Source organism: Cherax quadricarinatus, chromosome 22 (assembly GCF_038502225.1).
Source record: "Cherax quadricarinatus isolate ZL_2023a chromosome 22, ASM3850222v1, whole genome shotgun sequence".
Lineage (NCBI taxonomy): Eukaryota > Metazoa > Arthropoda > Malacostraca > Decapoda > Parastacidae > Cherax > Cherax quadricarinatus.
The window spans coordinates 5,207,943-5,230,564 of record NC_091313.1 but is presented as its reverse complement, the minus strand read 5'-3'; the positions used below and the strand labels follow the sequence as shown (position 1 = coordinate 5,230,564).

Here is a 22,622-nt window from a genome sequence, read left to right as displayed (position 1 = left end):
CAAGAGTGACTGTCAGATACGAGACGTCAGAATAGGGAAGAGTGAATAGCACGCTTCCGTTCTCCCTGCCTGTTTTTCCCATTTGTAGCTTAATCTCTTAAGGAACAATAGCAAATTCCAACTTCAAGTACAGAAATATGTAATTCCTCCATCCCTCTCTCTTTCCTTCTCAATATCTGTTAGGAAAAACATTCAGGATACTGGACTGTAGCTCCATGCTATCTCGTTTCTTGTACATTGAGTCAGTAAACTCCCCTGCCTCCATTAACTTGTATATTTTCACGATGCCAGCGATCATAAACGCTGTACAGGAGCAAGACAAATTACACTGAACTGGTATCTACAAAACCTCGGTAATATTATCTAAACTCTCTCCAGGAGTCCTTTTTGGTTATATCAGCAGGAAAAGATTCTCCAGACACCTAGGATTCACTGAAATTCTTCGAATTCCTAAATAGTTGGCTCTTGTACAGCAGATAGTAAAACGTGGGTAGGCATCACCGTAGAGTTTTAACAATACCTCAAAGACTCTGCTACACTCACTCACGAGTTCTTACCTTGTGGGTAAAGCGAGCAGGTGGAGATAGGTGAAGACTAGCAGAAAAAAGGATTAAGAGGTTAAGGACAAAAGTCAGGCATTAATCCAGCAGTGGAGCATTGAGTGGCAGTTGACGGATGTCAGGCACAGGTTGGAGGACTGTCAGAGGATGGTGTTTATGGTCACCAAACGGCGTAACGCCAAGCAATTTGCTGGCGTTAAGGAAGATGTTGGAGGTGAATTAAACGGGTGTGATCAAAGTTCCACAACATATCAAAATATAAAACCAGTTGCAAGTAGTTACGAGGTTCCTCCGTTTTCTCTGCCAGGACCAAGGCGATATTTGATGCCCCATTGCTTTCCTCGTGTAAATTCATACAGCAGTTTCTTTATTTCACCTCTGCTGTTGTGATGCCCAGTCCTCACTATCTACAGTATTCTATTTAACCATAATGCATTACCCTCGTTTCATCGATGACTTCCTCCTTAAAACGCTCGTTTAGTTTGTCACAAAACTCACTGTCATTAATTGTTAGAACTTCTCCTTCCTTATAATTTACTAATATTTGCAGTCTGATATTGTCTTTTATTAACTTTGCTCTTGATGTTATGTCGTTCTAATATTTTGTCTCGGCTCTTCTTCCCACCCTCTTGCATCATTCCTTATTTTATCTGCGAGAGCAGATCGAAACGTCTTTGCGTTGATTACCTTCCTTGGCGAAAATGCAACTTAGTCATATTGAATACTGTTTATTTATTGCTTCTCACATAATCACCAAGTCTATTGAGTTACTTATCCCACCTTGTTACTAGCCTGTTTATTTTCTCTGTACAGAATTCTGTCAGCGGGTTAAGTAACCATCGGAGAACAGATGTCACCATATCTTTGCGGAAGTGCTGCCTTCCCAGGAATTTCGACAGAGGCCAGAATAGATGGTAATCGCCGGGGGCTAGACCAGGGTTGTAGTTGTATATTAGCTATGAAAAATAATAGATGCAAAGACTTTTCGATCTACCCTCGTACTTATCAACTGCCTTCCATTTCCTACTTTCTCCATCTCTTCCACACACTTGATACTTCATTTTATTCACCACTGAACGAAATTCAGAAAGTCAAACAAATGCTTCTTTCTCCATAGTCTAAGCTCCTCCTCAGGTTCATTTCCATCAGTTAGTAAAAGCTCACGACTTTATGATCACTACCTCCCAGTGGGTGTTCTTATTATATCTTATCTATATTTGTACCCTTATATATTTTATTCGTAAAGACTTCATTTTATCTTGCCAATTCATCGCCTTCTGTCTCTGTCGTCGCGTCCTCGACTTGCTAATAAAACGACTATCACGTCGCCTCCTGTCTCTCTTGTCGCGTCCTTGACGAACTGGCAGAATCACCTCCACGTGACCACAGCGAGGCCGGCTGACGGGGTCCTGACTGTTCTCAGACAGAACTAATCACCGACTGAACCCTCCTGTCTCTCTTGTTCTATCCTTGACGTGCTGACGGAACTACTGTACCTCGAATGCTGCATTTCAAAATGACTGGTCTTCCAGTTCATTTCCCTGTGGTTGAATTTTTCCATACCACCGGACAACAAATTTGCTGCTCAGGTAAAATAATGTGATTTAGACAAGTTTGAATATTATAATTTTGAATCCGAATTCTTAACCCAACGCGGAAGGATTTATTTAGCTACAGAAAGTTTTGGAACCGATTACTGTATATTTCGAATATTGTTGAGCTGGCGACAACTGAACAGCCATCTGCTTACACGCACAAACACAGCGACAACGCATGCGTGATAGGGAGAATGTCAGTTGTATTCTGCTCTTTACAATATACTGGGAGACAAATGGTGTCAATTACAAATTACCGACACGATGGAGAGAGAGAGAGAGAGAGAGAGAGAGAGAGAGAGAGAGAGAGAGAGAGAGAGAGAGAAAGAGAGGGAACCTAATCTCAGTCATAAACTTTCAACTTTCTTCTCCTGAGCCTTCATGTCACTCCGCTCCTCTCTCCACAGGTTGATCTATTTGTGACTTGATGCAACCCACCCATTCTATGGGCGAAACATTGTCAATTCAGCATTACATTATACGGCATTTGTCTCTTTTTCCAATGACTGTTTGTCGGTAATCGTTTTCTATAGTTTTGCTGTTATTGTTCAGCATAGTTCATTAACTAGTATATTATATATATTTCTTGAAGACATCCTCTTATTACCTGAAATATTCTTATATTTCAGATTGACATGAATATACGAACTTGTTTAACAGTATAAACATGTTATGTTACGTATGATACAAGTACACACCTTGTACCCAAAACAAAAACACAACTACTCTTATTTCGGTGGCATTCTAGCACTTCTTTACTTGTCAGTAAAAAAATATGTGCAGCAGCTGGACATCTTCATTGTCAGGACGTTTCGAAAGCCCAGCAAGCTTCTTCAGTTGGATACAGAGGTGAACTGAGTGTTGGAGACAGTACGGGAAGTGGAGAGGTAAACATGGAGTGATAATTAACTCAGCGTTGAAGAAGTTAGTTTGAGGAGGTCAGTCATTCTGCCTTGATAAAAATACTGCTACCTTGATTGCAAGATGAGTGACCGATATATAAACACAAAACTTGTTTTCTACTGTACCTGTGGGCTGACACACTGTACCTGTGGGCTGACACACTGTACCTGTGGGCTGACACACTGTACCTCCGAGCTGACATACTGTGCATCTTGGCTGACACACTGTACCTCTGGGCTGACACACTGTAAATCTGACTTGACACACTGCACATCTAGGCTGACACACTGTACCTCTGGGCTGACAATCTGTACCTCTGGGCTGACAAACTGTACCTCTGTACTAACAACTGTACCTCTGGGTTCACACACTGTACCTCTGGGTTCACACACTGTACCTCTGCGTTCACACACTGCACCTTTGGGTTCACACACTGTACCTCTGGACTGACACACTGTACCTCTGGGCTGACACACTGTACATCTGAGTTGACACACTGTACATCTGGGCTGACACACTGTACATCTCGGCTGACACACTGCACATCTGAGTTGACGCACTGTACATCTGGGCTGACACACTGTACCTCTCGGCTGACACACTGTGCCTCTGGGCTGACACACTGTACCTTTGGTTGACACACTGTATCTCTGGGCTGACACATTGTACCTCTGGGTTGACATGCTGTACCTCTGGGTTGACACACTGTACCTCTGGGTTGACACACTGTACCTCTGGGTTGACACACTGTACCTCTGGGTTGACACACTGTACCTCTGGGTTGACACACTGTACCTCTGGGTTGACACACTGTACCTCTGGGTTGACGCACTGTACCTCTTGGTTGACACACTGTACCTTTGGGTTGACAGACTGTACCTCTGGGCTGGCCATGACACTAGCACGACCATAACTCTAGTACGAATATGACACTAATACGACCTAGACACTATCACTACCTAGACACTATCACTACCTAGACGCTAGAACGACCATGACACTGGACAGCGCGACCATGACACTAGCACGACCTAGACAGCACGATCATGACACTAGCACGACCATGACATTAGCACTACCTAGACGCTAGAACGACCATGACACTAGCACGACCTAGACATCACGACCATGACACTTGCACGACCATGACACTAGCACTACCTAGACGCTAGAACGACCATGACACTAGCACGACCTAGACATTAGCACGACCATGACACTAGCACGACCATGACACTAGCACTACCTAGACGCTAGAACGACCATGACACAAGCACGACCTAGACATTAGCACGACCATGACACTAGCGCGACCATGACACTAGCACGATTATGGCACTAGCACTACCTAGATACTAGCAAGACCTATATACTAGCACGACCTATACAATAGCACGACCTATACACTAGCATCACCATGACTCTAGCACCACCACGACTCTAGCACTACCTAGACATAACGACCATGACACTAGCACGACCATGACACTAGCACCACCATGACACTAGCACCACCATGACTCTAGCAAGACCTAGACATTATAACGACCATGACACTAGCATAACTATGACACTAACACAACTATGACACTAGCACGACCATGACACTAGCACCACCACGACTCTAGCACTACCTAGACATAAAGACCATGACACTAGCACCACCATGACACTAGCACCACCATGACACTAGCACCACCATGACACTAGCACCACCATGACACTAGCACCACCATGACACTAGCACCACCATGACTCTAGCAAGACCTAGACATTATAACGACCATGACACTAGCATAACTATGACACTAACACAACTATGACACTAGCACGACCATGACACTAGCACCACCACGACTCTAGCACTACCTAGACATAAAGACCATGACACTAGCACCACCATGACACTAGCACCACCACGACTCTAGCACTACCTAGACATAAAGACCATGACACTAGCACCACCATGACACTAGCACCACCATGACACTAGCACCACCATGACACTAGCACCACCATGACACTAGCACCACCATGACACTAGCACCACCATGACTCTAGCAAGACCTAGACATTATAACGACCATGACACTAGCATAACTATGACACTAACACAACTATGACACTAGCACGACCATGACACTAGCACCACCACGACTCTAGCACTACCTAGACACTAGCACGACCATGACACTAGCACCACCACGACTCTAGCATTACATAGACACTAGCACGACCATGACACTAGCACCACCACGACTCTAGCACTACCTAGATACTAGCACGACCATGACACTAGCACCACCACGACTCTAGCACTACCTAGATACTAGATCGACCATGACACTAGCACCACTACGACTCTAGCACTACCTAGACACTAGCACGACCATGACACTAGCACCACCACGACTCTAGCATTACATAGACACTAGCACGACCATGACACTAGCACCACCACGACTCTAGCACTACCTAGATACTAGCACGACCATGACACTAGCACCACCACGACTCTAGCACTACCTAGACACTAGCACGACCATTACACTATAGGTCAATGTAGATGACTAACAACTGTGAGAAGCGCCTCTTTTCCCCACCTTCTCCTGCCTCTTCCTCACTTTTCTATTCCTTCTTATCCTTTTCCTCTTATTCCACTTCGTTCTGTGCCTATTTTTTCCTCTGCTTCCATTTCCCTCCTTTTATTCCTTCTCCACTTCTTTTCTTTTTCTCTTCCTTTTCCTCTCCCCTTTTCTTTCTCATCATCTTATTCTTCTTCCTCTTCCTCTTATTCTTCCTCCTCTTCCTCTTATTTTTCCTCTTCTTCCTCTTATTCTTCCTTCACTTCTCTTTTATTCCCACCTCCACCTCTCCCTTTACAATTCTCCTCTTCCTCCACCCCATTCTCACCCTCCTTCCTCTTCTTCCTCTTCCCTCTTCAACCCCCTCCCGACTCCCTCCGCTGCCTCCCAGTCCTCCCTCCTAACCTCTTCCCCCTCCTCCTCGTCCTCCTCCTACCTCTCCTCCCTCCTCCACCTCCTCCCTCCTCCTCCTCCTCCTCCTCCTCCTCCTCCTCCTCCTCCTCCTCCTCCCTCCTCCACCTCCTCCTTATCCTCCCCCTTCCCCTCCCTTCCTCCTCTTCCTTCTCCTCCTCCTCCTCCTTCCTCCTCTCCCCGGCTGGCTGGTGGTTGCGTGTTAACGAGGACTGGTGCAGTAAGAGTCAGGTAGTTGAGTGGGTGAGGTCTGTTTTTAGGCTCATTTGCATAAACTCCGTTGCAGGTCGGAGGGGGGAGTCGTCTCTTAGACGTGGTGAAGGGGAAGTTTCTGTGGGGGAGGGGAGGAACTTCCCATTTGGAGAGGGAAGGGGTTTTCTGTAGGGTGAGTGAGGGTAAGGGGGTAGAGTTTATGAGCTTGGAGGGAGGGGTTGTCATTGAGAGAAATATGGGGAGGGGGTAGATTCTGAGAGAAGGGAGAGGTTGCTACTCAGGGATGGGAAGAGATCCTCTATGAGAGGAATAGGGAAGTGAACGCCTCGAGGGAGGGGAACGTCGCTCCTTGATGGATGGAGGGGAAGGTCGCTCTTTGATGGATGGAGGGGAAGGTCGCTCTCTGATGGAAGGAGGGGAAGGTCGCTCCTTGATGGATGGAGGGGAAGGTCGCTCTCTGATGGATGGAGGGGAAGGTCGCTCCTTGATGGATGGAGGGGAAGGTCGCTCTCTGATGGAAGGAGGGGAAGGTCGCTCCTTGATGGATGGAGGGGAAGGTCGCTCTCTGATGGATGGAGGGAAAGGTCGCTCCTTGATGGATGGAGGGGAAGGTCGCTCTTTGATGGATGGAGGGGAAGGTCGCTCTCTGATGGAAGGAGGGGAAGGTCGCTCCTTGATGGATGGAGGGGAAGGTCGCTATCTGATGGATGGAGGGGAAGGTCGCTCCTTGATGGATGGAGGGGAAGGTCGCTCCCTGATGGAAGGAGGGGAAGGTCGCTCCTTGATGGATGGAGGGGAAGGTCGCTCTCTGATGGATGGAGGGAAAGGTCGCTCCTTGATGGATGGAGGGGAAGGTCGCTCTCTGATGGATGGAGGGGAAGGTCGCTCTCTGATGGAAGCAGGGGAAGGTCGCTTCTTGATGGATGGAGGGGAAGGTCGCTCCTTGATGGATGGAGGGGAAGGTCGCTCTCTGTTGGATGGAGGGGAAGGTCGCTCTCTGTTGGATGGTGGGGAAGGTCGCTCCTTGATGGATGGAGGGGAAGGCCGCTCTCTGTTGGATGGAGGGGAAGGTCGCTCCTTGATGGATGGAGGGGAAGGTCGCTCTCTGTTGGATGGTGGGGAAGGTCGCTCCTTGATGGATGGAGGGGAAGGTCGCTCTGTTGGATGGTGGGGAAGGTCGCTCCTCGATGGATGGAGGGGAAGGTCGCTCTCTGTTGGATGGAGGGAAAGGTCGCTCCTTGATGGATGGAGGGGAAGGTCGCTCTCTGTTGGATGGTGGGGAAGGTCGCTCCTTGATGGATGGAGGGGAAGGTCGCTCTCTGTTGGATGGTGGGGAAGGTCGCTCCTTGATGGATGGAGGGGAAGGTCGCTCTGTTGGATGGTGGGGAAGGTCGCTCCTTGATGGATGGAGGGGAAGGTCGCTCCTTAATGGATGGAGGGGAAGGTCGCTCTCTGTTGGATGGAGGGGAAGGTCGCTCTCTGTTGGATGGTGGGGAAGGTCGCACTCTGTTGGATGATGGGGAAGGTCGCTCTCTGTTGGATGGTGGGGAAGGTCGCTCCTTGATGGATGGAGGGGAAGGTCGCTCTCTGTTGGATGGTGGGGAAGGTCGCTCTCTGATGGATGATGGGGAAGGTCGCTCCTTAATGGATGGAGGGGAAGGTCGCTCTCTGATGGATGGAGGGGAAGGTCGCTCCTTAATGGATGGAGGGGAAGGTCGCTCTCTGTTGGATGGAGGGGAAGGTCGCTCTCTGATGGATGATGGGGAAGGTCGCTACTTAATGGATGGAGGGGAAGGTCGCTCTCTGTTGGATGGTGGGGAAGGTCGCTCCTTAATGGATGGAGGGGAAGGTCGCTCTCTGTTGGATGGAGGGGAAGGTCGCTCTCTGATGGATGGTGGGGAAGGTCGCTCCTTAATGGATGGAGGGGAAGGTCGCTCCTTGATGGATGGAGGGGAAGGTCGCTCTCTGTTGGATGGTGGGGAAGGTCGCTCCTTGATGGATGGAGGGGAAGGTCGCTCCTTGATGGATGGAGGGGAAGGTCGCTCTCTGTTGGATGGTGGGGAAGGTCGCTCCTTGATGGATGGAGGGGAAGGTCGCTCCTTGATGGATGGAGGGGAAGGTCGCTCTCTGATGGATGGTGGGGAAGGTCGCTCCTTGATGGATGGAGGGGAAGGTCGCTCCTTGATGGATGGAGGGGAAGGTCGCTCTCTGTTGGATGGTGGGGAAGGTCGCTCCTTGATGGATGGAGGGGAAGGTCGCTCTCTGTTGGATGGAGGGGAAGGTCGCTCTCTGATGGATGGTGGGGAAGGTCGCTCCTTGATGGATGGAGGGGAAGGTCGCTCTCTGTTGGATGGTGGGGAAGGTCGCTCCTTGATGGATGGAGGGGAAGGTCGCTCTCTGATGGATGGAGGGGAAGGTCGCTCTCTGTTGGATGGAGGGGAAGGTCGCTCTCTGATGGATGGTGGGGAAGGTCGCTCCTTAATGGATGGAGGGGAAGGTCGCTCTCTGTTGGATGGAGGGGAAGGTCGCTCTCTGTTGGATGGAGGGGAAGGTCGCTCTCTGATGGATGGTGGGGAAGGTCGCTCCTTGATGGATGGAGGGGAAGGTCGCTCCTTGATGGATGGAGGGGAAGGTCGCTCTCTGTTGGATGGTGGGGAAGGTCGCTCCTTGATGGATGGAGGGGAAGGTCGCTCTCTGTTGGATGGAGGGGAAGGTCGCTCTCTGATGGATGGTGGGGAAGGTCGCTCCTTGATGGATGGAGGGGAAGGTCGCTCTCTGTTGGATGGTGGGGAAGGTCGCTCCTTGATGGATGGAGGGGAAGGTCGCTCTCTGTTGGATGGTGGGGAAGGTCGCTCCTTAATGGATGGAGGGGAAGGTCGCTCTCTGTTGGATGGAGGGGAAGGTCGCTCTCTGTTGGATGGAGGGGAAGGTCGCACTCTGTTGGATGGTGGGGAAGGTCGCTCCTTGATGGATGGAGGGGAAGGTCGCTCTCTGTTGGATGGAGGGGAAGGTCGCTCTCTGATGGATGGTGGGGAAGGTCGCTCCTTGATGGATGGAGGGGAAGGTCGCTCTCTGTTGGATGGTGGGGAAGGTCGCTCCTTGATGGATGGAGGGGAAGGTCGCTCTCTGTTGGATGGAGGGGAAGGTCGCTCTCTGATGGATGGTGGGGAAGGTCGCTCCTTGATGGATGGAGGGGAAGGTCGCTCTCTGATGGATGGTGGGGAAGGTCGCTCTCTGATGGATGGAGGGGAAGGTCGCTCCTTGATGGATGGAGGGGAAGGTCGCTCCTTGATGGATGGAGGGGAAGGTCGCTCTCTCATTGATGGAGGAGGAAGTCGCTCCTTGATGGATGGAGGAGGAAGTCGCTCCTTGATGGATGGAGGAGGAAGTCGCTCCTTGATGGATGGAGGAGGAAGTCGCTCCTTGATGGATGGAACAGGAAGTCGCTCCCTGATGGATGGAGGAGGAAGTCGCTCCTTGATGGATGGTGGGGAAGGTCGCTCCCTGATGGAGGGAGGGTTCGTCTCTGAGGGAGGGAAGAGCTCTCCTTGGTGGAGGGGGATATGGGGCTCTACAGCGATTAGAGGGAAGTGGGGTGCTCTACATTGGGGAATTGTAGGTGGGGGCTCCACAGTGGGGTGGTGGAGGTGGAAGTTCTACAGCTGAAGGGAGAAAGTGGGGGCTCTTGATTCAGAAGGGGAAGGTGATTGGTACTTCAGCGGGAGAGGCAGGCTCTAAAGCGGGGTTGGGGCCCGGTACCGGGGGGGGCTGGGGCCAGGTACCGGGGGGGCTGGGGCCAGGTACCGCGGGGGGCTGGGGCCAGGTACCGCGGGGGGGGGCCAGGTACCGCGGGGAGGGGCTGGGGCCATGTACCGCGGGGGGGCTGGGGTTTGGTACCGCGGGGAGGGGCTGGGGCCAGGTACCGCGGGGAGGGGCTGGGGCCAGGTACCGCGGGGAGGGGCTGGGGAGGGAAGAAGGCAGCAAGCAGCTTCTGACATAAGTCCCACTCGGAATCATGACCATGAAACATTATTTTTTCATTTTTACGATTATGGTACAGAGTACACGGGCGTGTGTTGTCCTGCGATGATGGTATCATGGTGGGCCATTATGGCAGTGCTTTCCTCCTGTGTCACTTCCCCTCCATGGTTCAGCGTTATAATGTTGAAGTCTCAGTCTCTCTCTCTCTCTCTCTCTCTCTCTCTCTCTCTCTCTCTCTCTCTCTCTCTCTCTCTCTCTCTCTCTCTCTCTTTCTCTCTCTCTCTTTCTCTCTCTCTCTCTCTCTTTTCACTCTTCTGTCCTCTGCATATCCTAAACACTGGTATTCCCGCACCTCTGAATCCAAGAACCCGTATCGTCTTTGTGAACTGATCTCAGTATATTCTTCCTCACTATGTCATCAATCTACTCGTCTAATTGTGACATTAAGATCGAATCTCAGCTCTTGGTCCCCATCCTCTCAATTACACACGACATACTAAATGCGTATCTCATTGGACCCTGACTTGCGTATTATTTAAAATATTTCTGGAACTTAGGTACGTCACTTAACTAATTCGTATTTCCTGATGTCCCTGTGACTCGTTTGCGTTTTTAAGTTCAGTCCATATCTACAGTTCTGAATCCTCTGAATATTTTGTTCTTTAAATTATATTTTCTTGTGTCTCATATCCTGTAGTTTTTCGTTGTTGACAATTTCTCTTAGCTCCAAGAATAGCCTCTGCACTTTTTGTTGTTAATAGTACAAGATACCGAAAGGACGAAAGACATACAGTTGTATCGAAATATTTATTAAAGACACTTTGCCCAGGCAGTGGGATTTTTCAGGTGTGGGCTTTATACTGAGTTTCATACTTTATGAGGTATCTTAAGTTCGCCTAACTCACAAACTGCAGTTGTTGTTGTTCGGCTGATGTGCTCTTCTAGTGATATGTTGGGTCATGTGCTTACCCAGCTGTTTCATTTCTGGGATTGTTTCTCCTTCCTTGATCTTCATGACATTACCGCTGCTTGCACTGAATACTAACTGCAGACTATGTAACCCCTTCTATCTGTCCGGTCATTAATGCAGTCTCTGTTTTCTTGTAGCCTCTGTGTTCTCCGGTGTTAATCTCCTCCAAAGGAGGAGAGTGGTGGAGCACCTGGAAAGAAAAAAGTGTAAACGACAACCAGCACGGTTTCAGGGAAGGAAAATCCTGTATCACAAACCTTCTGGAGTTTTATGACAAGGTGACAGAAGTAAGACAAGAGAGAGAGGGGTGGATCGACTGCATTTTCTTGGACTGCAAGAAGACCTTCGACACAGATACTGACAAAAGGTTACTGCAAAAGCTAAAGGATCAGGCACACATAACAGGAAAAGCGCTGCAATGGATCAGAGAATACGTGACAGGGAGGCAACAACGAGTCATGGTACATGACGAGGTGTCAGAGTGGGCGCCTGTGACAAGCGGGGTTCCACAGGGGTCAGTCCTAGGACCTGTCCTGTTTTTGGTATATGTGAATGACATGACGGAAGGGATAGACTCAGAAGTGTCCTTGTTTGCAGATGATGTGAAGTTAATGAGGAGAATCAAATCGGTCGAGGATCAGGCAGGACTACATAGAGACCTGGACAGGCTACAAGCCTGGTCCAGCAACTGGCTCCTTGAATTTAACCCTGCCAAATGCATAGTCATGAAGATCGTGGAAGGCCAAAGACGACCGCAGACACAGTATATTGTTTCAGACTATGGAACAATACTCTTCTCCAGACTGAGGGACTGACCATCTCAAAACTTCAAGAGTGATGGACTGATTATATCGTCTTCACGTCTCTTCTATCAACTTTTCTGTACTCGACTGAAGAAGCCTACTGTGTAGGCGAAACGTTTCGAAATAAAGATACCTAACTGTTGCATGTGTGTCTTACCTAACAACCTGTCGGTATTTTATACCATTTTAGAATGCATAGTTTTAAGACGAGGTTTGATAAAGCTCATGGAACAGGGAGAGAGAGGACCCAGTAGCAGTCAGTGAAGAGGCGGGGCCAGGAGCTATGAATCGACCCCTGCAACCACAAATAGGTGAATACACACACAACACCACCACGACTTGTTTAGCTGTCACCAAAAGTGAACCATCAGTCTTGTCAGTAGCCCACCTCCTGTCGGCCTCTCCATCATTCTGGTCATCAGTCATCTGTCAGTCATCAGGCAAGCATCCCCGGAGAGATGTTCCCTCACTAGTTCTTCTAGTATCTTCCAAGTTGGCGCTTGACGGTCATCAGTCGTCAGTTCTTATAGAATGAACCAAGCTGTCCTCCTGGAGTCATTCGTAAGATTTTTAACTATTTATTATTATTATTATTATTATTATTATTATATATATATATATATATATATATATATATATATATATATATATATATATATTTTTTTTTTTTTTTTTTTTTCAACAAGTCGGCCGTCTCCCACCGAGGCAGGGTGACCCAAAAAAGAAAGAAAATCCCCAAAAAGAAAATACTTTCATCATCATTCAACACTTTCACCACACTCGCACATTATCACTGTTTTTGCAGAGGTGCTCAGAATACAACAGTCTAGAAGCATACACATATAAAGATACACAACATATCCCTCCAAACTGCCAATATCCCAAACCCCTCCTTTAAAGTGCAGGCATTGTACTTCCCATTTCCAGGACTCAAGTCCGACTATATGAAAATAACCGGTTTCCCTGAATCCCTTCACTAAATATTACCCTGCTCACACTCCAACAGATCGTCAGGTCCCAAGTACCATTCGTCTCCATTCACTCCTATCTAACACGCTCACGCACGCTTGCTGGAAGTCCAAGCCCCTTACCCACAAAACCTCCTTTACCCCCTCTCTCCAACCCTTTCGAGGACGACCCCTACCCCGCCTTCCTTCCCCTATAGATTTATATGCTTTCCATGTCATTCTACTTTGATCCATTCTCTCTAAATGACCAAACCACCTCAACAACCCCTCTTCTGCCCTCTGACTAATACTTTTATTAACTCCACACCTTCTCCTAATTTCCACACTCCGAATTTTCTGCATAATATTTACACCACACATTGCCCTTAAACAGGACATCTCCACTGCCTCCAACCGTCTCCTCGCTGCTGCATTTACCACCCAAGCTTCACACCCATATAAGAGTGTTGGTACTACTATACTTTCATACATTCCCTTCTTTGCCTCCATAGATAACGTTTTTTGACTCCACATATACCTCAACGCACCACTCACCTTTTTTCCCTCATCAATTCTATGATTAACCTCATCCTTCATAAATCCATCCGCCGACACGTCAACTCCCAAGTATCTGAAAACATTCACTTCTTCCATACTCCTCCTCCCCAATTTGATATCCAATTTTTCTTTATCTAAATCATTTGACACCCTCATCACCTTACTCTTTTCTATGTTCACTTTCAACTTTCTACCTTTACACACATTCCCAAACTCATCCACTAACCTTTGCAATTTTTCTTTAGAATCTCCCATAAGCACAGTATCATCAGCAAAAAGTAACTGTGTCAATTCCCATTTTGAATTTGATTCCCCATAATTTAATCCCACCCCTCTCCCAAACACCCTAGCATTTACTTCCTTAACAACCCCATCTATAAATATATTAAACAACCATGGTGACATTACACATCCCTGTCTAAGACCTACTTTTACCGGGAAATAGTCTCCCTCTCTTCTACACACCCTAACCTGAGCCTCACTATCTTCATAAAAACTCTTTACAGCATTTAATAACTTACCACCTATTCCATATACTTGCAACATCTGCCACATTGCTCCTCTATCCACTCTATCATATGCCTTTTCTAAATCCATAAATGCAATAAAAACTTCCCTACCTTTATCTAAATACTGTTCACATATATGCTTCAATGTAAACACTTGATCTACACATCCCCTACCCACTCTGAAACCTCCTTGCTCATCCGCAATCCTACATTCTGTCTTACCTCTAATTCTTTCAATTATAACCCTACCGTACACTTTTCCTGGTATACTCAGTAAGCTTATTCCTCTATAATTTTTACAGTCTCTTTTGTCCCCTTTCCCTTTATATAAAGGGACTATACATGCTCTCCGCCAATCCCTAGGTACCTTCCCCTCTTTCATACATTTATTGAACAAAAGTACCAACCACTCCAACACTATATCCCCCCCTGCTTTTAACATTTCTGTCATGATCCCATCAGTACCAGCTGCTTTACCCCCTTTCATTTTACGTAATGCCTCACGTACCTCCCCCACACTTACATTCTGCTCTTCTTCACTCCTAAAAGATGGTATACCTCCCTGACCAGTGCATGAAATTACTGCCTCTGTTTCTTCCTTAACATTTAAAAGTTCCTCAAAATATTCTCGCCATCTACCTAATACCTCCATCTCCCCATCTACTAACTCCCCTACTCTGTTTTTAACTGACAAATCCATATTTTCCCTTGGCTTTCTTAACTTGTTTAACTCACTCCAAAATTTTTTCTTATTTTCATTAAAATTTCTTGACAGTGCCTCTCCCACTCTATCATCTGCTCTCCTTTTGCACTCTCTCACCACTCTCTTTACCTTTCTTTTACTCTCCATATATTCTGCTCTTCTTATAACACTTCTGCTTTGTAAAAACCTCTCATAAGCTACCTTTTTCTCTTTTATCACACCCTTTACTTCATCATTCCACCAATCACTCCTCTTTCCTCCTGCACCCACCCTCCTATAACCACAAACTTCTGCCCCACATTCTAATACTGCATTTTTAAAACTATTCCAACCCTCTTCAACCCCCCCATTACTCATCTTTGCACTATCCCACCTTTCTGCTAATAGTCGCTTATATCTCGCCCGAACTTCCTCCTCCCTTAGTTTATACACTTTCACCTCCCTCTTACTTGTTGTTGCCACCTTCCTCTTTTCCCATCTACCTCTTACTCTAACTGTAGCTACAACTAAATAATGATCCGATATATCAGTTGCCCCTCTATAAACATGTACATCCTGGAGCCTACCCATCAACCTTTTATCCACCAATACATAATCTAATAAACTACTTTCATTACGTGCTACATCATACCTTGTATATTTATTTATCCTCTTTTTCATAAAATATGTATTACTTATTACCAAATTTCTTTCTACACATAGCTCAATTAAAGGCTCCCCATTTACATTTACCCCTGGCACCCCAAATTTACCTACTACTCCCTCCATAACATTTTTACCCACTTTAGCATTGAAATCCCCAACCACCATTACTCTCACACTTGAGTCAAAACTCCCCACGCATTCACTCAACATTTCCCAAAATCTCTCTCTCTCCTCTACACTTCTCTCTTCTCCAGGTGCATACACGCTTATTATAACCCACTTTTCACATCCAATCTTTATTTTACTCCACATAATCCTTGAATTAATACATTTATAGTCCCTCTTTTCCTGCCATAGCTTATCCTTCAACATTATTGCTACTCCTTCTTTAGCTCTAACTCTATTTGAAACCCCTGACCTAATCCCATTTATTCCTCTCCATTGAAACTCTCCCACCCCCTTCAGCTTTGTTTCACTTAAAGCCAGGACATCCAGCTTCTTCTCATTCATAACATCCACAATCATCTCTTTCTTATCATCTGCACAACATCCACGCACATTCAGACTTCCCACTTTGACAATTTTCTTCTTCTTATTCTTTTTAGTAATCTTTACAGGAAAAGGGGTTACTAGCCCATTGTTCCCGGCATTTTAGTCGACTTTTACAACACGCATGGCTTACGGAGGAAAGATTCTTATTCCACTTCCCCATGGATATAAAAGGAAAATTAATAAGACCAAGAACTATTAAGATAAAATCAAAGAAAACTCAGATGAGTGTGTATGAATAAATGTGTATATGTATGTGTAGTGTGACCTAAGTGTAAGTAGAAGTAGCAAGACATGCCTGTAATCTTGCATATTTATGAGACAGACAAAAGACATCAGCAATCCTACCATCATGTAAAACAATTACAGGCTTTCGTTTTACACTCACTTGGCAGGACGGTAGTACCTCCCTGGGTGGTTGCTGTCTACCAACCTACTATAAATATATATATATATAAATATATATATATATATATATATATATATATATATAATTGTGAGCGATGGTAATCTAAGTAAATAGTTGTGGTTCAGTGAGCAAAATGAATGGTTCAGGTTCGATCCTCCGTCTGCTAAGTGTAACTAGATCTTCACCAGTCAGTTTGTCCAGGTTGTGTATAAAAATACGTCCCAACCTATTGTACATCTGTTGTTCCTTTGTTCAACGAGTCACGTTAGAAGTGACTCTGCTTTCTTTCTTTTTTTTTTTATCTTTTTCCTTTGCTTTTTTCTTCCCTTTACTTTTTCCTCGTTTTCTTCTATTTGTCTTCGCCATTTTTCGGTCTGCCTTTTCTCTTGTTCCTTTTCTTCTTCCGTAGAATAAACATAATTATAATTATTATTTATTATACGACTCACTAAAGAAACTTTGTAAGTAGTTTTGACTTGATTGTCAAGTATAATATAATACTTTTCTTACTGAAATGTCTTATTCAGTTGTCTTAAATCAATTAGGACTTTTTTCTTGTCGTTTTGAGTGAAAGTTGTATAACTTTTATTTTTAAGAATGGTTGAAGTTGCAAGAACGAGGAGAGGAGGTCAGAATTAACCCTGGAGCCACGCTTAGGGATCTCCTGGGGACATGCCTAGGAATTTCCTGGGGACATGCCTAGGAATTTCCTGGGGACACGCCTAGGAATCTCCTGGGGACATGCCTAGGAATTTCCTGGGGCCACGCCTAGGAATCTCCTGGGGACACGCCTAGGAATTTCCTGGGGCCACGCTTAGGAATTTCCTGGGGCCACGCTTAGGAATCTCCCGGGGACACGCCTAGGAATTTCCTGGGGCCACGCCTAGGAATCAACTGAGACAACGCCTAGGAATCACCTGGGGCCACGGCCAGCAATCTCCTGGTGACATGCCTAGGAATTTCCTGGGGCCACGCCTAGGAATCAACTGAGACAACGCCTAGGAATCTCCTGGGGCCACGCTTAGCAATCTCTTGGGGACATGCCTAGAAATTTCCTGGGGCCACGCCTAGGAATCAACTGAGACAACGCCTAGGAGTCTCCTGGGGCCACGCCTAGGAATCAACTGAGAAAACGCCTAGGGATCTCCTGGGGCCACGCCTAGGGATCTCCTGGAGCCACGCCTAGGGATCTCCTGGAGCCACGCCTAAAGAGGTCTTGGAGCCATGCCTAGGGATCTCCTGGGGCCACACCCAGAGATTTCCTGGGGCCACGCCTAGGGTTCTCCTGGGGCCATGCCTAGGAATTTTATGGGGCCACGCTTAGGAATCTCCTGGGGCTACGCCTAGGAATCTCCCGGGGTTAAGCCTAGGAATCTCCTGGGGCCACGCCTAGCAATCTCCTGGGGACATGCCTAGGAATCTCCTGAGGCCACGCCTAGGAATCAACTGGGACAACGCCTAGGAATCTCCTGGGGCCACGCCTAGGAATCTCCTGGGACTACGCCTAGGAATCTCCTGGGGCCACGCCTAGGAATCTCCTGGGGCCACGCCTAGGAATCTCCTGGGGCCACTCCTATGAGACACACAAGGGACCATGCCTAGGAAAGACACAAGAGGCCACACCTAGGAGCAACACATGGAGCCACACCTTGGAAAGACACAAGGGGCCACACGTTGGAGAGAAACAAGGGGCCACGCCTAGGAGACACACAAGGGGCCACACCTAGGAGACACACAAGGGGCCACACCTAGGAGACACACAAGGGGCCAGACCTAGGGGACACACAAGGGGTCACTCTTAGGATACACAAAAGGCGCCACACCTAGGAGAGACACACGAGGCCACACCTAGAAGATCCTGAGGGCCACATCTAGGAGACTCCCGAGGGCCACACCTAGGAGTCCCCGAGAATCACACCAAAAACCCCGAGGACCCTGTTGGCCACACCTAGGAGACCCTGAGAGCCACACCTAGGAAACCCTGAGAGCCACACCTAGGAAACCCTGAGGGCCACACCTAGGAAACCTTGAGAGCCACACCTAGGAGACCCTGAGGGCCACACCTAGGAGACCCCTCTGGAAAAAAACTTAATCTTGAAACCTTTTTTGACATCCTGGAGACTATGAAGTAGTTTGACTTGAGATAATTTTGTAAGATTAATTTTATCTTCACAAAGTTAAGGTGAGCTATGTAAACAACGTAAACGATACATTATGAAATTATTGGGACGATATTATTATGAGGAGAGGTTCGTTAATGGGGTTTAAAGCCTGTCTACTATGCTCGAGGCATTAAGACCACAGAGTTATCTTACCACCATCTGACAAGAATACTTTAAACCCTAAAATGGGGATTAAAGCTGAGATGCCCTACTTAAATGAAGCGGAGCCTCAGCAAAGGTACATGAACACTCCCTAGGGTGAATGGAGCCTCACCAATGGTGCATGAACACTCCCTAGGGTGAATGAAGCCTCAACAAAGATGGATGAACACTCCCTAGGGTGAATGAAGCCTCAGCAAAGGTGCATGAGCACTCCCTAGGGTGAATGAAGCCTCAGAAAAGGTGCATGAACATTCCCTAGGGTTAATGAAGCCTCAACAAAGATGGATGAACACTCCCTAGGGTTAATGAAGCCTCAACAAAGATGGATGAACACTCCCTAGGGTGAATGAAGCCTCAGCAAAGGTGCATGAGCACTCCCTAGGGTGAATGAAGCCTCAGAAAAGGTGCATGAACACTCCCTAAAGTGAATGAAGCCTCAGCAAAGGTGCATGAACACTCCCTGTGGTGAATGAAGCCTCAGTAAAGGTGCATGAACATTCCCTAGGGTAGATGAAGCCTCACCAAAGGTGCATAAACACTCCCTATTGTGAATGAAGCCTCAGCAAAGGTGCATGAACACTCCCTATGGTGAATGAAGCCTCAGCACAGGTTAATGAACGCTTCCTTGGGTGAATGAAGCCTCAGCAAAGGTTAATGAACGCTCCCTAGGGTGAATGAAGCATCAGCAAATGTTAATGAACGCACTCTAGGGTGAATGAAGCCTCAGCAAAGGTTAATGAACGCTCCCTAGGGTGAATGAAGCCTCAGCAAAGGTTAATGAACGCTCCCTAGGGTGAATGAAGCCTCAGTAAAGGTTAATGAACGCTCCCTAGGGTGAATGAAGCCTCAGTAAAGGTTAATGAACGCTCCCTAGGGTGAATTAAGCATCAGCAAGGGTTAATGAACGCTCCCTAGGGTGAATGAAGCCTCAGCAAGGGTTAATGAACGCTCCATAGGGTGAATGAAGCCTCAGCAAGGGTTAATGAACGCTCCCTAGGGTGAATGAAGCATCAGCAAGGGTTAATGAACGCTCCCTAGGGTGAATGAAGCCTCAGCAAAGGTTAATGAACGCTCCCTAGGGTGAATGAAGCCTCAGCAAGGGTTAATGAACGCTCCCTAGGGTGAATGAAGCCTCAGCAAGGGTTAATGAACGCTCCCTAGGGTGAATGAAGCCTCAGCAAGGGTTAATGAACGCTCCCTAGGGTGAATGAAGCCTCAGCAAGGGTTAATGAACGCTCCCTAGGGTGAATGAAGCCTCAGCAAAGGTTAATGAACGCTCCCTAGGGTTAATGAAGCCTCAGCAAGGGTTAATGAACGCTCCCTAGGGTGAATGAAGCATCAGCGAGGGTTAATGAACGCTCCCTAGGGTGAATGAAGCCTCAGCAAGGGTTAATGAACGCTCCCTAGGGTGAATGAAGCCTCAGCAAGGGTTAATGAACGCTCCCTAGGGTGAATGAAGCCTCAGCAAAGGTTAATGAACGCTCCCTAGGGTGAATGAAGCCTCAGCAAGGGTTAATGAACGCTCCCTAGGGTGAATGAAGCCTCAGCAAGGGTTAATGAATGCTCCCTAGGGTGAATGAAGCCTCAGCAAGGGTTAATGAACGCTCCCTAGGGTGAATGAAGCCTCAGCAAAGGTTAATGAACGCTCCCTAGGGTGAATGAAGCCTCAGCAAGGGTTAATGAACGCTCCCTAGGGTGAATGAAGCCTCAGCAAAGGTTAATGAACGCTCCCTAGGGTGAATGAAGCCTCGGCAAGGGTTAATGAACGCTCCCTAGGGTGAATGAAGCCTCAGCAAGGGTTAATGAACGCTCCCTAGGGTGAATGAAGCCTCAGCAAAGGTTAATGAACGCTCCCTAGGGTGAATGAAGCATCAGCAAGGGTTAATGAACGCTCCCTAGGGTGAATGAAGCCTCAGCAAAGGTTAATGAACGCTCCCTAGGGTGAATGAAGCCTCAGCAAGGGTTAATGAACGCTCCCTAGGGTGAATGAAGCCTCAGCAAGGGTTAATGAACGCTCCCTAGGGTGAATGAAGCCTCAGCAAGGGTTAATGAACGCTCCCTAGGGTGAATGAAGCCTCAGCAAAGGTTAATGAACGCTCCCTAGGGTGAATGAAGCCTCAGCAAGGGTTAATGAACGCTCCCTAGGGTGAATGAAGCCTCAGCAAGGGTTAATGAACGCTCCCTAGGGTGAATGAAGCATCAGCGAGGGTTAATGAACGCTCCCTAGGGTGAATGAAGCCTCAGCAAGGGTTAATGAACGCTCCCTAGGGTGAATGAAGCCTCAGCAAGGGTTAATGAACGCTCCCTAGGGTGAATGAAGCCTCAGCAAAGGTTAATGAACGCTCCCTAGGGTGAATGAAGCCTCAGCAAGGGTTAATGAACGCTCCCTAGGGTGAATGAAGCATCAGCAAGGGTTAATGAACGCTCCCTAGGGTGAATGAAGCATCAGCGAGGGTTAATGAACGCTCCCTAGGGTGAATGAAGCATCAGCGAGGGTTAATGAACGCTCCCTAGGGTGAATGAAGCCTCAGCAAGGGTTAATGAACGCTCCCTAGGGTGAATGAAGCCTCAGCAAGGGTTAATGAACGCTCCCTAGGGTGAATGAAGCATCAGCAAGGGTTAATGAACGCTCCCTAGGGTGAATGAAGCATCAGCGAGGGTTAATGAACGCTCCCTAGGGTGAATGAAGCATCAGCAAGGGTTAATGAACGCTCCCTAGGGTGAATGAAGCATCAGCGAGGGTTAATGAACGCTCCCTAGGGTGAATGAAGCATCAGCGAGGGTTAATGAACGCTCCCTAGGGTGAATGAAGCATCAGCAAGGGTTGATGAACGCTCCCTAAAGTACGATAGTATTTTATGCAATTCTTTTGTAAATGATTTTTTCATTAATTCTACTTAAAAATTACAAGTCGATAAATTATTTATTATGTTATGACTCCAGGACAATAAATAATGATCTAAGCTCTTGTTGAAGCCAAGTAAGCTTCTGGTCGCTCAGTAAGCTGGAGTTGGCTGCTTTAAGTTGCTCCTGAATAAAATGCAAAACAGAAATCGCACTAAACTGAATAATTCATTTGTTAACTTTAACCAAATGAATAATTTATTTATCTGCAATTTTGAAAAAATATATTTTTTCTTATTACTAAGATTACTTTGTTTGTATAATTATACAATAAACTGTCAATTAAATATTTTTTTTTGTAATTCAATACTTTTATTTTTTGTTGCTGTCACAAATTTTATGAGACGAGTTGCATGGGTTGGGATGAATTATGTCTGGGGTTGACAAGCTGTGGGAGGCTTGACAACCCTGGGGTTGACAAGCTGGGGGAGGCTTGACAACCCTGGGGTTGACAAGCTGGGGGAGGCTTGACAACCCTGGGGTTGACAAGCTGTGGGAGGCTTGACAACCCTGGGGTTGACAAGCTGTGGGAGGCTTGACAACCCTGGGGTTGTCTCTCATCTTATTTACGCTGAGAGAAATAAGATTCCCAGAGTTTCTTTCCTGTGGGAAGAAATAAGAGTAGAATGTTATAGTGATATATTTATAAGGTTTTCTTATTTTTATGTAAAATAAGAATCACTAGGAAATGCGTGACTATAAATAAATAGATGGAAAATTAACAGAACTAGTTTAGTGTGTCTGACGATGGTTGTGTAAACCCACGAGAACGCTCAAGTATTTTGGTTCATTTAATATTTCCATTACTGGGTAGTGTCTCGCGATAATCGGATGGAAGATGGAGCCTCCACCAGTGCTGAATAACTCACACGAGTTTAGCGCATCACATAAACACTTTTTTTTTTTTTTAGCTGTAAGTGAACGTTGTTCTGCCACATCTGTACCAGGAACTGTCTTTTACGATTTGTGTTTGAAGTACTTGGGTTCTAAGTATAGATCTAAAAAATTCAACATTAACTCTTAGGTCAGTATTTCATTTAAGACTGAGGATAC

General features: G+C 46.9%; 1 long non-coding RNA gene across 1 annotated transcript in view; it reads left to right on the top strand.

Moving 5' to 3' along the window:
* Positions 1-18,334, top strand: part of LOC138853061 (uncharacterized) — a 269,917-nt gene extending 251,583 nt beyond the window's left edge. The window contains exon 3 of the long non-coding RNA XR_011392304.1: positions 16,938-18,334. This is a non-coding gene — a long non-coding RNA (uncharacterized lncRNA). The remainder of the gene's footprint in view (positions 1-16,937) is intronic.
* Positions 18,335-22,622: the final 4,288 nt, after the last annotated feature.